The sequence below is a fragment of the Oncorhynchus keta genome, unplaced genomic scaffold, assembly GCF_023373465.1.
Source record: "Oncorhynchus keta strain PuntledgeMale-10-30-2019 unplaced genomic scaffold, Oket_V2 Un_contig_8101_pilon_pilon, whole genome shotgun sequence".
In the NCBI taxonomy this organism is placed as follows: domain Eukaryota; kingdom Metazoa; phylum Chordata; class Actinopteri; order Salmoniformes; family Salmonidae; genus Oncorhynchus; species Oncorhynchus keta.
Window position 1 is genome coordinate 125,159 of NW_026289860.1, and position 18,429 is coordinate 143,587.

General features: G+C 46.9%; 1 pseudogene; it reads right to left on the reverse strand.

The window, feature by feature from the left end:
• LOC118379495 (neuron navigator 3-like) overlaps positions 1-18,429 on the reverse strand; it is a 276,779-nt pseudogene that overhangs the window by 21,171 nt on the left and 237,179 nt on the right.

Here is an 18,429-nt window from a genome sequence, read left to right on the forward strand (position 1 = left end):
TCTGTCATGTTGTAGAGTCACGGGGTTATGGTGGGTCACCTGACATGATGGTGTCTGTCATGTTGTAGAGTCACGGGGTTATGGTGGGTCACCTGACATGGTGTCTGTCATGTTGTAGAGTCACGGGGTTATGGTGGGTCACCTGACATGGTGTCTGTCATGTTGTAGAGTCACGGGGTTATGGTGGGTCACCTGACATGATGGTGTCTGTCATGTTGTAGAGTCACAGGGTTATGGTGGGTCACCTGACATGATGGTGTCTGTCATGTTGTAGAGTCACAGGGTTATGGTGGGTCACCTGACATGATGGTGTCTGTCATGTTGTAGAGTCACGGGGTTATGGTGGGTCACCTGACATGATGGTGTCTGTCATGTTGTAGAGTCACAGGGTTATGGTGGGTCACCTGACATGATGGTGTCTGTCATGTTGTAGAGTCACAGGGTTATGGTGGATCACCTGACATGATGGTGTCTGTCATGTTGTAGAGTCACAGGGTTATGGTGGGTCACCTGACATGATGGTGTCTGTCATGTTGTAGAGTCACGGGGTTATGGTGGGTCACCTGACATGGTGTCTGTCATGTTGTAGAGTCACAGGGTTATGGTGGGTCACCTGACATGTGTCTGTCATGTTGTAGAGTCACGGGGTTATGGTGGGTCACCTGACATGATGGTGTCTGTCATGTTGTAGAGTCACAGGGTTATGGTGGGTCACCTGACATGGTGTCTGTCATGTTGTAGAGTCACAGGGTTATGGTGGGTCACCTGACATGATGGTGTCTGTCATGTTGTAGAGTCACAGGGTTATGGTGGGTCACCTGACATGATGGTGTCTGTCATGTTGTAGAGTCACAGGGTTATGGTGGGTCACCTGACATGATGGTGTCTGTCATGTTGTAGAGTCACAGGGTTATGGTGGGTCACCTGACATGATGGTGTCTGTCATGTTGTAGAGTCACAGGGTTATGGTGGGTCACCTGACATGATGGTGTCTGTCATGTTGTAGAGTCACAGGGTTATGGTGGGTCACCTGACATGGTGTCTGTCATGTTGTAGAGTCACGGGGTTATGGTGGGTCACCTGACATGATGGTGTCTGTCATGTTGTAGAGTCACAGGGTTATGGTGGGTCACCTGACATGGTGTCTGTCATGTTGTAGAGTCACAGGGTTATGGTGGGTCACCTGACATGATGGTGTCTGTCATGTTGTAGAGTCACAGGGTTATGGTGGGTCACCTGACATGATGGTGTCTGTCATGTTGTAGAGTCACAGGGTTATGGTGGGTCACCTGACATGATGGTGTCTGTCATGTTGTAGAGTCACGGGGTTATGGTGGGTCACCTGACATGATGGTGTCTGTCATGTTGTAGAGTCACAGGGTTATGGTGGATCACCTGACATGGTGTCTGTCATGTTGTAGTCACAGGGTTATGGTGGATCACCTGACATGATGGTGTCTGTCATGTTGTAGAGTCACGGGGTTATGGTGGGTCACCTGACATGGTGTCTGTCATGTTGTAGAGTCACGGGGTTATGGTGGGTCACCTGACATGATGGTGTCTGTCATGTTGTAGAGTCACAGGGTTATGGTGGGTCACCTGACATGGTGTCTGTCATGTTGTAGAGTCACGGGGTTATGGTGGGTCACCTGACATGATGGTGTCTGTCATGTTGTAGAGTCACAGGGTTATGGTGGGTCACCTGACATGATGGTGTCTGTCATGTTGTAGAGTCACAGGGTTATGGTGGGTCACCTGACATGATGGTGTCTGTCATGTTGTAGAGTCACGGGGTTATGGTGGGTCACCTGACATGGTGTCTGTCATGTTGTAGAGTCACGGGGTTATGGTGGGTCACCTGACATGATGGTGTCTGTCATGTTGTAGAGTCACAGGGTTATGGTGGGTCACCTGACATGGTGTCTGTCATGTTGTAGAGTCACAGGGTTATGGTGGGTCACCTGACATGATGTCTGTCATGTTGTAGAGTCACAGGGTTATGGTGGGTCACCTGACATGATGGTGTCTGTCATGTTGTAGAGTCACGGGGTTATGGTGGGTCACCTGACATGGTGTCTGTCATGTTGTAGAGTCACAGGGTTATGGTGGGTCACCTGACATGATGGTGTCTGATGTTGTAGAGTCACAGGGTTATGGTGGATCACCTGACATGATGGTGTCTGTCATGTTGTAGTCACAGGGTTATGGTGGGTCACCTGACATGATGGTGTCTGTCATGTTGTAGAGTCACAGGGTTATGGTGGGTCACCTGACATGATGGTGTCTGTCATGTTGTAGAGTCACGGTGTCTGTCATGTTGTAGAGTCACGGGGTTATGGTGGGTCACCTGACATGATGGTGTCTGTCATGTTGTAGAGTCACAGGGTTATGGTGGGTCACCTGACATGATGGTGTCTGTCATGTTGTAGAGTCACATGTTGTAGGTTATGGTGGGTCACCTGACATGATGGTGTCTGTCATGGTGTCTGTAGAGTCACAGGGTTATGGTGGGTCACCTGACATGATGGTGTCTGTCATGTTGTAGAGTCACGGGGTTATGGTGGGTCACCTGACATGATGGTGTCTGTCATGTTGTAGAGTCACAGGGTTATGGTGGGTCACCTGACATGATGGTGTCTGTCATGTTGTAGAGTCACAGGGTTATGGTGGGTCACCTGACATGATGGTGTCTGTCATGTTGTAGAGTCACAGGGTTATGGTAGAGTCACGGGGTTATGGTGGATCACCTGACATGATGGTGTCTGTCATGTTGTAGAGTCACAGGGTTATGGTGGATCACCTGACATGATGGTGTCTGTCATGTTGTAGAGTCACAGGGTTATGGTGGGTCACCTGACATGATGGTGTCTGTCATGTTGTAGAGTCACAGGGTTATGGTGGGTCACCTGACATGATGGTGTCTGTCATGTTGTAGAGTCGGGGTTATGGTGGGTCACCTGACATGGTGTCTGTCATGTTGTAGAGTCACAGGGTTATGGTGGGTCACCTGACATGATGGTGTCTGTCATGTTGTAGAGTCACGGGTTATGGTGGGTCACCTGACATGGTGTCTGTCATGTTGTAGAGTCACGGGGTTATGGTGGGTCACCTGACATGATGGTGTCTGTCATGTTGTAGAGTCACAGGGTTATGGTGGGTCACCTGACATGATGTCTGTCATGTTGTAGAGTCACGGGGTTATGGTGGATCACCTGACATGATGGTGTCTGTCATGTTGTAGAGTCACAGGGTTATGGTGGGTCACCTGACATGATGGTGTCTGTCATGTTGTAGAGTCACAGGGTTATGGTGGGTCACCTGACATGGTGTGTCATGTTGTAGTGTCACGGGGTTATGGTGGATCACCTGACATGATGGTGTCTGATGTTGTAGAGTCACAGGGTTATGGTGGGTCACCTGACATGGTGTCTGTCATGTTGTAGAGTCACGGGGTTATGGTGGGTCACCTGACATGGTGTCTGTCATGTTGTAGAGTCACAGGGTTATGGTGGGTCACCTGACATGGTGTCTGTCATGTTGTAGAGTCACGGGGTTATGGTGGGTCACCTGACATGGTGTCTGTCATGTTGTAGAGTCACAGGGTTATGGTGGGTCACCTGACATGGTGTCTGTCATGTTGTAGAGTCACAGGGTTATGGTGGGTCACCTGACATGGTGTCTGTCATGTTGTAGAGTCACAGGGTTATGGTGGGTCACCTGACATGATGGTGTCTGTCATGTTGTAGAGTCACGGGGTTATGGTGGGTCACCTGACATGATGGTGTCTGTCATGTTGTAGAGTCACAGGGTTATGGTGGGTCACCTGACATGGTGTCTGTCATGTTGTAGAGTCACAGGGTTATGGTGGGTCACCTGACATGATGTCTGTCATGTTGTAGAGTCACAGGGTTATGGTGGGTCACCTGACATGATGGTGTGTCATGTTGTAGAGTCACAGGGTTATGGTGGGTCACCTGACATGATGGTGTCTGTCATGATGTAGAGTCACAGGGTTATGGTGGGTCACCTGACATGATGGTGTCTGTCATGTTGTAGAGTCACAGGGTTATGGTGGGTCACCTGACATGGTGTCTGTCATGTTGTAGAGTCACAGGGTTATGGTGGATCACCTGACATGGTGTCTGTCATGTTGTAGAGTCACAGGGTTATGGTGGGTCACCTGACATGATGGTGTGTCATGTTGTAGAGTCACAGGGTTATGGTGGGTCACCTGACATGGTGTCTGTCATGTTGTAGAGTCACAGGGTTATGGTGGGTCACCTGACATGACATGGTGTCTGTCATGTTGTAGAGTCACCGGGTTATGGTGGGTCACCTGACATGATGGTGTGTCATGTTGTAGAGTCACAGGGTTATGGTGGGTCTCCTGACATGGTGTCTGTCATGTTGTAGAGTCACAGGGTTATGGTGGGTCACCTGACATGATGGTGTCTGTCATGTTGTAGAGTCACAGGGTTATGGTGGGTCACCTGACATGGTGTCTGTCATGTTGTAGAGTCACAGGGTTATGGTGGGTCACCTGACATGGTGTCTGTCATGTTGTAGAGTCACAGGGTTATGGTGGATCACCTGACATGGTGTCTGTCATGTTGTAGAGTCACAGGGTTATGGTGGGTCACCTGACATGGTGTCTGTCATGTTGTAGAGTCACAGGGTTATGGTGGGTCACCTGACATGATGGTGTCTGTCATGATGTAGAGTCACGGGGTTATGGTGGGTCACCTGACATGATGGTGTCTGATGTTGTAGAGTCACAGGGTTATGGTGGGTCACCTGACATGGTGTCTGTCATGTTGTAGAGTCACAGGGTTATGGTGGGTCACCTGACATGGTGTCTGTCATGTTGTAGAGTCACAGGGTTATGGTGGGTCACCTGACATGGTGTCTGTCATGTTGTAGAGTCACAGGGTTATGGTGGGTCACCACAGTTGATGTTGAGGTTGTTGATGGACAGGCTCAAAGCTGTGGCTCACCTGACATGATGGTGTCTGTGATATTGAGGTTGTTGAGGGACAGGCCCAGAGATTGGCGCGAGGAGGACGAGGATGTACTGGAGGTCTCAGAGGGCGGCCGGCCCATCTTGGCTGGCGTGGCGGCTGGCGTGGTGCCTCCGTCTTGAGCCGGTCATTTTCCGCTTTCAGCAGCTCGATCTCATTCTGCCCAATGACAGAGAATAAGCATCAGGAGGATACTCTAAATGACACGGTCGTTGTTTCCTGACAGATGCTTTTCTAAACTATAGAAATAGAACTACCAGAATGAACATTCCCTTTCAAGTCAATGTTCTGTGATGGGTGGACCAGCAACCGTATTTGAGTGTCCTGTCTAGTAATTCATCTTTCTATGGTTATAACTCATCATGTAGGCCTATGCCACCTGTTGGGAGACAATGACGTCACCACAAATGGACGCTTTTAGAGAGCAATCCAGAAACTGAGCCCAACACGATGTAAAAATAAAGTCATTCTACTGAGAGGTAAGCCGATTAGAAGAATATGGAAATTTCCTTGCATTCAGACTGCCCATAGTTATCATTCTGGATCAGTATTAGCGTCATTGTTGGCTGTGAGAGACCCTTTAATCTCAACAGAGCTCTTTGTACTGGGCTAAAACCTAAATCCCAGATTAAGGGCCTGGGTAGATTATCTACATATCTGAGGAGAGAGCGCTGACTTCTCCAGTTGTTGCCATTTTGTCATGGGAGTTGGAATCAACGGCCAAGCCACTGTCCCCCTCGGTCTTTGTCATGAGATGCATTGTCATTGCTCTACCAGAAAGGTGATTGGGTGTATGGCACGGCCAGCCCCACCGACAGATAAACCTAATTAGTGGTCTGAGTGGTTATATTGTATGTTGACCACGGTGCCATCGCGGCTTGTTGGCTTCCCCCTGAACCCCCTGACCACCCCAGTCACTCCTGGCATGGCATCAAAGAGCCAGAACAATCCCCAAACGCTGCTTTAGCTCCCTAACTGCACAGTGTCACGGCCCACTGGCCCCTGGGAAACAGGTCTCTCTGGGTGTAACCCAATAATGTCTCCTCCTGAAGTTTTTTTTTTTTTTTTTTTTTTACAGCATAAACAATATACATACAGATAAAACAACAGATAAGAAATGGACTGGATTAGTGTTAAACAACAAAATAAGGCTATATGTACAATTAGTGATTTGATATATACGTCAGTGCTAATTAACATTGGTGGGTCCCCATGGTTTGGGTTGTGCATTCGTTTAGCAGGCTACCTGGTTCCTCACCTGCATACGGTTCATGGCCTCTCGGATCTGGTCCAGGTGGTGGGCGGAGCTAAGAGCCTCCAGGCGGATGTCTGTCAGCTTCAGTTCCTTCTCCCTCAGCTCGTTCTTCAGCTGCAGGATGATCTCCGCCTCCGCCTCCGTGCACTCACACAGCCTGCAAGGGGTCACACAGGGGTCACAGGGCTAGAAATACTACAAACAGGGGTAGTTACACATACAAGCTAGAAATACTACAAACAGGGGTAGTTACACACAAGCTAGAAATACTACAAACAAGGGTAGTTACACATACAAGCTAGAAATACTACAAACAGGGTAGTTACACATACAAGCTAGAAATACTACAAACAGGGGTAGTTACACATACAGGCTGGAAATACTACAAACAGAGGTAGTTACACATACAGGCTAGAAATACTACAAACAGGGATAGTTACACATACAGTACAGTACAGGCATGGGGAGCGTCCACCGAGGGAACCTCAACCCCGAGGGAGAGAACTCGGCTGAACAGTCAAAGAGGATCCATTGAGTCAGTAGGAAACCGTTATGGCAGACATACTTAGAAAACACACAAACACATAGGTGGTACGGGGTCACACAGGGTTCAGGTGAGCATTGGGGATGAGTGAATCCTCCATCATAGGAATGGTCCATCTGGCCAAGCAAAGACAAAGATGGTGTCTGTCTACAGATCCAGTGTTGCTACTACTGCTACCATGTAAGTCATTCACTACTATCAAACTCTGCAGGTCACAGCTGAGTTTACAATCTGAAATGGGAAATTGATTTCAAAACCCACACCATGAGCATCACCCTCCGCGGCTAGGAAATCCTGTCAGGGACCCTCCAAAAGAAGTGAGGGCAAACCAACTAGCCAGCTGGCCACACACAGCAGATGTGAATGAAACTAGCATGCTTCTGGCAAATGCATGGCCAGCTGAGGATATTAGCAAGATGGAGGAGCCTTCTGTACATGGCCAATTCACCAGCAGTATCAGTAAGCACGGAAATATAATATCCTCTCCCATGACTGCTACAAGTGATTTTAATATTTGTGTACGCGGCTCACATTCTGGTGCATTATATTTTTTGCGTCGTGGCCTGATTGGGGCCCTTTGTGAGAGAGAAAGGTTAAGTCCAAAAAGAGCACCCTATTCCCTACATAGTGCACTACATTTGACCAGAGCCCTATGGGTCCTAGAGTGTACAATATAGGGACTAACGTGCCATTTGGGAGCCAGCCAAAGATAAAAGCAGGCTGAGTTAAGCACTTCACACTCCCAACAGCGTGCCAGCCACACACAGCCTGTTACCGAGATCTGTGCTTGTAGACCACATGACCGTTTAGCCTTCTCTTTGACATCCAAATGGGGAGGGGCTTGCTATCACAAAGGCACTTGTTACTGGACAGATAGACATATGAAATGGAGAAACAAGGTGAACAAGAAGAGACATAAAAAAAGAGTGGGTGAATTCAGAAGAAAAACAACATGTGCCAAGACATGGACACTGAAGTATGTGTTGTATGTAGATTGGGATGTAGCCTGTTTGTAATAATAATAATGAGGTGGGTGATTAGATTTGTCCTGTTTCACACATGTACAAGTGTGTATTCATACATGTCTTCATGAGAAATGTGTTTTTTTGCATATCCCAACTCCCCCTGAGACATCGGGGGGTAGGGTCACATCCAGGGTCAGCCATTATCAACAGTGACCCTGGGGCAATTAGGGTTAAGTGCCTTGCACAAGGGACAATTCTTCACCTTGTCGTCTCGCGGATTCGAACTAGCGACCTTTCAGTTACTGGCCCAACGCTCTTACCGCTAGGCTATCTGCCATGTGTGTATATTACAGTATACTCACTCTGTGGTAGAGGCTGAGGAGAGTAGTGTTGGGAAGCTGTCCTGTCTGTTAGCATGCTGTAGCTTGGGCGAGGACGGCAGTGATGTGTCTGTCATCTCTTCGATGTCGTCGTGGGGAGACTGAGGCTTGTTGCCCTTCTTCTTACTGAAGGCCTGCTTGAACGAGCTCCGCAACTGCAAGAGAAACACCAAAACATCAACATCGCCCATCTCTCCAACTGAACAGAGATCATTTCCTATCGGGTCAGTGCTGTTCTTAGGCAACAGTCACCATCAGAGAGAGGGAACGCAAGGCAACTCAATCAAGGGCGAGAGAGGGATCCAATCAAGGGCGACTGTATGGAGGAGGAATGAGGAATGCAGGGAGGAGCCAGACTGTATGGAGGAGGAATGAGGAATGCAGCGGAGGAGCCAGACTGGAGGAATGAGGAATGCAGGGAGGAGCCAGACTGTATGGAGGAGTAATGAGGAATGCAGGGGAGGAGCCAGACTTTTTAAGGTCCTGGAACTAGAAACAAACAGGCAGTCAAAATGGAGGAAGAGAGAGGGGGCTGTTTCCATGCCAAACAGTTGTAGAAGGAGAAAACGTTGAAGAACTGAGGAGGAAAGGAGAGAGGAGGAAGAGGGGTGGTCACCACAGCATACGGACAGTAGGACGCCTCAGTACAACTAACCTGTGCTGGGATGGAGTCAGCCACCTGAGGATAGAACAATCACTACTGTTACCACAAGAACACGCCCCTCCACTGACCCACACATCATCACTACTGTATTACCGCTAGGGCCACCATTATCTTTAAAGGGGCAATCTGAGATTAGTACATCCATTTTTTAACTTTCAAATGAATGATATATATATATTGATTTTTGAAGAATATAGCTTATAAATACCTAATGAGCTTTGTTCAACTGTCATACCCCAAAATACCTCCCTTGCCACTTTAAAACTCCATTTAACTGGCGACTAGTTCCTGAGGTCTGGGGCATTTTCGTTGTGGCACTCAGAGCTGAGCTGCCTCATATCTCTCCCTTGTTTGGAGGAGGAGCCATAGCACAATCACATCATTTTCAGTGCGACTGCAGACTTTCCCCCCATGTTAAAGAACATCTGGAGCCACAATGGAGCCGGAAGAAGGAGACATTTGTTTCCTGTACAAGTTGAAGAATGGATCCAGGAAACTGCACTTGATGTGTGTGTGTGTGTGTGTGCCCATGTCCCGCTCCCTGCTGTTAGTGATGCCCTCTTCAGCCAGATCACAGGCACTTCATTAACCTCTGAGTCACACACTCCCAGTGTTTCAGGCCACAGTGGCACAGAGGCAGATTTTATAGGCAAATTAATATGAATAGCTGCATAAATAAGAAGCAGATTTTATTTATGAGCATGGGTTGAGCTTTCTCTGGCTCAGAGTCTGGGAAGGATTGGGAAAGAGAATTGAGCAGTTGTAAAGATGCTGGTCGTACTCCTTGACGAACATTTAGCCGTTCATCATGGTCTGTTTCCCAGAAGAGATAGTATGGAGGTCAGATTGTATACTCCTGAAGTGGGGTTGTCTTCTGTACTGAATCTTATTATAAGAATGTATGAGTAATTATTGAATGTAATGAAAAATTATTCAGAGGGTCCTCGCAAAATAGTAGTCATTAACCAGCAGGAAACTGTATTACCGGCAGAAAAACACAGGGTAGAGGGAGGATTTACAAAAACGTGGATTTTTTTGAATGAATGCGTTTCTCAAATAGGGTGTGTCATATTTTCTCCATGGGAGGCAGAAGTGTAACTGCACACAGAAGGAGAGGGGAAAGAAGCTTAATATTACGAGGAGAGATTGACTGTACGCTTAATCAAGTGGTACACTGACTGGGGGACTTAAGGCAACAAAGTGGGACAGCACTGATTCATTCTTAAATAAGTATCTGTCCCTTTCGGGTATATGGATCACATTAGGCACTATTTGAAATAGTGAATTAAGCCTTTAGTTGGTATTATTAACACATTTTATTAGGCTTTATTTAGTGTTTTCTTCTTTACACATGAATGAGTACAGGAAACACTGAATGAAGGACTAACGACTGGCTAACACTATAGAATAAAGGTTTATCTACTTATTTATCTACTTATATACACAATTATACACTTAGGGAGATTAGTGCCCATTATGTGATCCTTGTACAAAAGTGTTACCCTTCTTTATCTCAGTCATTCACTCTGTCATAGACATGCGAGAGGATGGGGGGTTTCATATTCACCTTGTTGCCTCTCTCTTTTCCCTGGCAGAGGGTTAGGGTTAGGAGAGCGTGAGAAAGGGAGTGGAATTACAAGTCACAGTTATGACAATGTATGACTTCTCAGTAGAAAGGAGTGTGAGACTGGCATGGTTTAGATGGTTCAGAGGTTAGAGTGAAGTGCACTGCATGGAGACGTCTATTCGAGCCAAGAAACCCTCCTCCTCTCCTTCTCCCGTGGGATTTCTTCACTCACTAACTTACCCAGCTCTTCTTCTTCTTCTTCTTGTCCTCTAGGTCTTTGGCGCTGCCCAGGGATGAGTGACTGCTGCACTGTTGATGCTGGACATGCTCTCCGACGAGTGTTGCCGCCTAATCCGCAGATCTGGAAGCACAAGACAACCCGCTTTTTAGTACCTACCCAGTCTAACTCCCAAGCGCCAGGTGTTTGAGATCAACTTTCAAAGAGGGTGAACATTCTAGAGGGATGTATGGCTGCTCTGAACATTCTAGAGGGGGTGTATGGCTGCTCTGAACATTCTAGAGGGTGTATGGCTGCTCTGAACATTCTAGAGGGTGTATGGCTGCTCTGAACATTCTAGAGGGGTGTATGGCTGCTCTGAACATTCTAGAGTGGTGTATGGCTGCTCTGAACATTCTAGAGTGGTGTATGGCTGCTCTGAACATTCTAGAGTGGTGTATGGCTGCTCTGAACATTCTAGAGTGGTGTATGGCTGCTCTGAACATTCTAGAGTGGTGTATGGCTGCTCTGAACATTCTAGAGGGGTGTATGGCTGCTCTGAACATTCTAGAGTGGTGTATGGCTGCTCTGAACATTCTAGAGTGGTGTATGGCTGCTCTGAACATTCTAGAGTGGTGTATGGCTGCTCTGAACATTCTAGAGGGGTGTATGGCTGCTCTGAACATTCTAGAGGGGTGTATGGCTGCTCTGAACATTCTAGAGGGGTGTATGGCTGCTCTGAACATTCTAGAGTGGTGTATGGCTGCTCTGAACATTCTAGAGGGGGTGTATGGCTGCTCTGAACATTCTAGAGGGTGTATGGCTGCTCTGAACATTCTAGAGGGGTGTATGGCTGCTCAGAACATTCTAGAGTGGTGTATGGCTGCTCTGAACATTCTAGAGTGGTGTATGGCTGCTCTGAACATTCTAGAGGGTGTATGGCTGCTCTGAACATTCTAGAGTGGTGTATGGATGCTCTGAACATTCTAGAGTGGTGTATGGCTGCTCTCATGAGTAAAGAGGGACAGAGTTTGAAATGTGTGGGTCGATCAAGAGGAAGAGTTCTTGCCCACACTAGCGCATATGGAGTGTTCTCCTCTGGCGGCGCTACCTTTGTGTAGGTGGTCGGGGCCGTTGAGGGGGCCACTTGGATGGCTGTCTGGGCGTCTGTGTTCTGGGCTTTCAGCGCCTCATGGTCTCTCTCAGCTCAGCCAGCTCCGACTCCTGAGGAAGAGAAGCAGCGCCACAGATCAACCTCCACAGCATCACCACACCACAGACAATACCAACCTCCACAGAACCACCACACCACAGACAATAAACCTCCACAGCACCACCACACCACAGACAATTACCAACCTCCACAGCACCACAGACAATACCAACCTCCACAGCACCACAGACAATACCAACCTGCACAGCACCACACCACAGACCATACCAATCTCCACAACACCACAGACCATACCAATCTCCACAACACCACAGACCATACCAATCTCACAACACCACAGACCATACCAATCTCCACAACACCACAGACCATACCAATCTCCACAACACCACAGACCATACCAATCTCCACAGCACACACCATCTCCACAGCACACACCAATCTCCACAGCACACACCAATCTCACAACACCACACACCAATCTCCACAGCACACCACAGACCATACCAATCTCCACAACACCACAGACCATACCAATCTCCACACCACCACAGACCATACCAATCTCCACAGCACCACCACACCACAGACCATACCAATCTCCACCAGACCATACCAATCTCCACAGACCATACCAATCTCCACCGCACCACAGACCATACCAATCTCCACAGCACCACCACACCACAGACAATACCAAACTGCACAATTGAAAACAATTTGATTGCTTGATTATAGATATACTGCAGAAACACCATTTGGAGTCCCCCAAAAATAACAAATGTGCTTTAGGTGGATCTTGAATGAGACCTTTTTGTTCACTAATCCTGTTGAAGAGAAACATCTTCATTTCGGCCAGGGGCACTATTCTCTCAATTCTCAATCTAAATAACTCAGTCAAATATTCCTGCCTCAAAAGCACACTGAGATAGACCATAAGCAGGTTTAAGAAGATAAGGTTTGGCAATAGAGTTTTACCCTCCGCCCACCTGCTTGGATAAAACCTACACGGCTCCTCTATTAAACCCACATGATTAGATATAAGGCAACATCGCTCCAATTCCCCCAAAACCACTGTGGGCTTGTGATAGGGTTTCAGTCTTAATTAAAAGTTGGGAGGCGCAGGCAGCTTGCTTAACAAAGACGTCCCTCTAGAATCTCTGGTTGAATTGATCCAGGATTAGGGCTGCCACAGCTCGTCAATGTTATGAGTAGGGTTTCCACGGCGGGCGGACAGGCGGAAACGCTCACGTTTCATCACAAGGACGGCTTTACATTTACAAACACATGCACCATTCTTTCACTGATCCTGGTTTTAGAGCTGGATGACGTTACCCTATCTGGGTTCTTCTCCCAGACCCTAATCCCACTCAAGCGCTGCCAATTTACGAACCCGTAACAAACACTTCTGTCATCTCTAATGTGGTCTGACATCTGTCTATGAGTATAGCATCATTCAGTACACGCCCCTGAAGAAATAACTCTGCAGAGTATGGAGCGAAACCAATGTCCTGGATCAGGATACATGTGTGACAAGTTACATCTTCAAGTAAGAGTGGAAATGGTCCCACACTAAACTTCAAGGAAAACCACCCAAAAACTATATTTTGGTATTTGTTTCATTGGTCCATTGTTGACATAGTCCCAAAATGTTTTGCTTGTCAGCAATAAAGTTGTGAGGATAGTGAACTTTAAAAATACAGAAATCATCCCCGCATCATGAGTTTTGCATCATATGACAATGGACTAATGAAACAAATCCCGAGAGACAGTTTTTTGGGTGGAATTGTCCTTTAACATAGCGTCTAACGTAATGAAGCCTTCAACAAGAGGTCTATACAGAAATCATTCATAAGAAAAAGTCATGCTGTATAAAGCGTGGTAAATGTGCCATGGGCACGACACAGGATGATTCTAAATGATTTAGGGTACGTTATGTAGTGCTTATGAAGACCTTATGAATGCTCTATAACACCTCTATAAGTTAATGTTATAGTAAAGTGTAAAGGACCATGGATTAACAGTGATGTGCACAAACAGGCAGACTTCTCAGAGACGATGAAACACTAAAGCCGTGACTTCATACATGAGAAGGTGTCTGGTAGCGGTGGGACGCAGCAACAGAAAGAGGCACGTACCTTTGCTCAGCTGTCATGGTGAGGCTCGTTAGGCGACAGGTCATGTTCCCCAGGCTCTTCTCAAAGGCTGCCACCAGGTGAGCCTGCCAACACAGAGGTCAGAGTTCAACACCGACAACAAAAGCACTGGACGGGTCATTAAAGTAGGCATGAAGAGACAACGTTACATTTGCACATTTTCTGTCACATTTTCCTGAAGTCCTATAAATATACCATTCTCTGTAGGTGGAACAACCTTTTCACCAGGTGGATTCAAGATGATCCACAAACACACATTGAGCAAACAGTGTGGAAAATCCATTGTTAGATAGCCACTTAAACATATAGGAGAAGAATCGATGCGACTTGAGGGTGTAGGCTATTTCTCTCTCTCGCCCTCTTCATGTTCCCCCGTGTTTCTCATGAGTCTCCCCTCTCCCCAGGGACCCTCAGCTCTGATAGACTGAGTCAAGTCATCCCTCTGTTGAACCACCAGCGCTGACTGACTGGCTGGACGATCATGTTTATTTCTGTATCTGAACCAACACACTAGGAACATTCCCACTAGTTACAGCTTGCACTTTACCACGGCAACGCGGAGCCTGCTGCATGCTACCCACTCCACCACTGGTCCAGGGTGAAAGCTTTGATGTGATGGACTGGAAGTTAAAACATAAGGTCCAGAGAAGACATGACGTACAGAACAAGTGGGAGCTACACCACGTCTGCTCTTCTGAAAGCTGTGAACCTTCACTTTCTCTGAAGACAACAGCAGCAGCGACAACAACATCCATGATTAGGACTGATTTTCACAGCCAACTGGTGATTTGAACATGCACAAAAACACAGCTGAACCCAGACCTAAAGCAAAGTGAAAAGTGGGCATATCTTCTTGTACACAGGTCAGGGAAGGTTTAGCATTGCTTTAACGGCGCCTGAGTTATTTTTTTTCACCTGAAGAAACACTGGCGACAAACTGAAGGGTGCGGAATGTTTAGCAGCATGACACAATCTGCTGCTCTGAGCCTGATGGAAGTAAAGCTCCATGAAAATGGGATAGCACTGTGAGGATAGTGTGTGTGTGTGTGTGTGTGTGTGTGTGTGTGGTGGGGGGTGATAAGTCCTCACCTAGAAAATACAAGAATAGTAATTGTGTGTGTGCATGTGTGTGACAGAGAGAGAAACAGACAGAACAGTGTGAGCTCACACCCACGCAACTCCACAGCATGGAGCCTCAGACACCTGTCAGGACCAGTGAGTCACACAGAGCCAGGCAGCGTGCCCACAGATAAGAAAATCTCAGCTCAATAGAGCGGAGGAGTAGCCACACAGTAATCACAGTCCTACACCAATAAGCCAACACCACCATATTGGTCCTCTTCTCTCCTCTCTGGCTGAATTGCATATAACCTTTGCAAAATGTAATCCGTCCAATCCCGTCAGCCCCTCCATCATGTGACATACACCCACCGCGGCTGCCCACCTGTCCGCCCTGTGGGTAGGGCTGTGAAGCTGTCCACGCATCTCGCGCCTGGCCTTTGGCCTTGCGACCCCTGCCCTGGGGCCTCTGTTGGGAGCCGGGGTAGTGGTTGAGGGGTGGCCAGACCAGCGAACCGGCCAGAGAGCTGCCCCTACTACTACTGCTGCTGCCCAGTGTCGACGCCATCCTCAGAGCCCTCTCTGCTCTACCCATCCACACACACACAGCAGCATGACTACTGTAGAACAAGCCAGCACAGACGGCTAGATATACTAATTCCCAAATCCCCAAAGAGAAAGGGACAAAAAGAGGTAGAGGGGAGGGGATAAGAGAGAGAGGGAGGGCAATCTAGAGAGGAGAGAAAGGAGTGAGAGAGGGAAAGGAGTGAGAGAGGGAAAGGAGTGAGAAGGAAAGGAAACAGAGAGAGTGACAGAGGGTAAAGGAAGGAGAATTAGGGTAAGGTAGGTAGGTAAGTAGAGCGCAGAGATATACACCCACCTCTTAAACCCACTTTAATGACAGCCAAGGCAAGGAATGGAATCTCTTCTGAGGATAATATAAACCTCTCTATAAACCTCTCAGTACAATACCAAGACGCTTCTACAACGTTCTTTTTAATCCTTTTTCCAGGATGCTGGGTTTTCCTCATTCGGCTCTGTTCTAATCAAAGAAAACTCAAACAAACATGAAATAGATTGACGTGGACGTGGGAGAGCTTCTCTAACCATATGTGACTATACACATACAACTGTGTGCCTGATGTGGCTGCCATTTTAGCTACAAATCAGGCCAGACTGACCTGCTAGGACCATGCTGAAGGTGACACAACGAATAGTCCTTTATTAAAAATATTCCTTATTCCAAAAAGGTCAAAATATTAATTTCCATGTTAACATATTACAAAGGCAGTGAGCAGATACAGTAAATGAGCGTCTTACATACAGTCCATTAGTGTCCTGTACAGCTCAGCTGCTGGAGCACAGCGCCTGCAACTCCAGGGTTGCGGGTTTGATTCCACAGGGGAATGACTTTAAGTGGCTCTGGATAAGAGGGTCTGCTAAATGACTCACTACTGTAAGTGGCTCTGGATAAGAGGGTCTGCTAAATGACTCACTACTGTAAGTGGCTCTGGATAAGAGGGTCTGCTAAATGACTCACTACTGTAAGTGGCTCTGGATAAGAGCGTCTGCTAAATGACTCACTACTGTAAGTGGCTCTGGATAAGAGGGTCTGCTAAATGACTCACTACTGTAAGTGGCTCTGGATAAGAGCGTCTGCTAAATGACTCACTACTGTAAGTGGCTCTGGATAAGAGGGTCTGCTAAATGACTCACTACTGTAAGTGGCTCTGGATAAGAGCGTCTGCTAATGACTCACTACTGTAAGTGGCTCTGGATAAGAGGGTCTGCTAAATGACTCACTACTGTAAGTGGCTCTGGATAAGAGCGTCTGCTAAATGACTCACTACTGTAAGTGGCTCTGGATAAGAGGGTCTGCTAAATGACTCACTACTGTAAGTGGCTCTGGATAAGAGGGTCTGCTAAATAACTGAGTGGCTCTGGATAAGAGGGTCTGCTAAATGACTCAATGACTGATAAATCTGTAAATGTGATTAGGGTCAATCTACGATGACATCAATCAGCAGACACCACACTCACAGCTCTTCTCATTCGTTCAATGACAAAACAGTGCCTCTCTCTAAGTGGGATTTATATTTAATCAGCCGTTCAGGAGAACATGACTGCAAACATACAGTATGCACCTGCTGAAGATGCAGTATCTCTCCCAAACAAATCAGATTACAGCACCTGAAACGCTGCCCTTAATCAATGCTGCAGTGCATGTTTCAACCACTGGAGTCTCCGGAGAGAAAATGTTGTTCCAATGCACAGCATGGGCCATGAAGCTTGGGTACCAGACACCATCCGGTACCAGACACCATCCGGTACCAGACACCATCCGGTACCAGAGAGAGTGTATGGGTCTGGTGGGGATGACGCTACTGGAACAGATTAGGATCAGGAGCCCAGGAAAGGCATGAGGTAATGTATATATATATATTCAAGGGTTTTCTTTATTTGTACTATTTTCTACATTGTAGAATAATAGTGAAAACATCAAAACTATGAAATAACACATGGAATCATGTAGTAACCAGATTCTTCAAAGTAGCCACCATTTGTCTTGATGACAGCTTTGTACACTCTTGGCATGGGTGGGCATAGGCCTACCCACTGGGGAACCAGGCCCAGCCAATCAGAATGAGTTTTACCCCACAAAAGGGCTTTATTACAGACAGAAATACTCCTCAGTTTCATTAGCTGTCCTGGTGGCTGGATTCAGACGATTCCGCAGGTGAATTAGCCAGATGTGGAGGTCCTGGGCTGGCATGGTTACAGGTGGTCTGCGGTTGTGAGGCCGGTTGGACGTGCTGCCAAATTCTCTACAACGACGTTGGAGGCAATGTATAGTAGATAAATGAACGTTCAATTCTCTGGCAACAGCTCTGGTGGATATCCAAGTTTATCATTTTAAAAGGCTAAAAAAGGTTTTCAGCTATGCTAACATAATTGCAAAAAGGGTTTTCTAATGATCAATTAGCCTTTTAAAATGCTAAACTTGGATTAGCTAACAACGTGCCATTGGAACAAAGGAGTGATGGTTGCTGATAATGGGCCTCTGTACGCCTATGTAGATATTCCATTAAAAAAAAATCAGCCGTTTCCAGCTACAATAGTCATTTATAACATTAACAATGTCTACACTGTATTTCTGATCAATTTGATGTTATTTTAAATGGACAAAAAAAATGTGTTTTTCTTTAAAAAACAAGGACATTTCCAAGTGACCCCAAACGTTTGAACGGTAGTATACGTGGCATTGTATTGTGTGACAAAACTGCTCATTTTAGAGTGACCTTTTATTGTCCCCAGCACAAGGTGCAACTGTGTAATGATTATGCTGTTTAATCAACTTCTTGATATGCCACACCTGTCAGGTGGATGGATTATCTTGGCAAAGTAGAAATGCTCACAAACAGGGATGTAA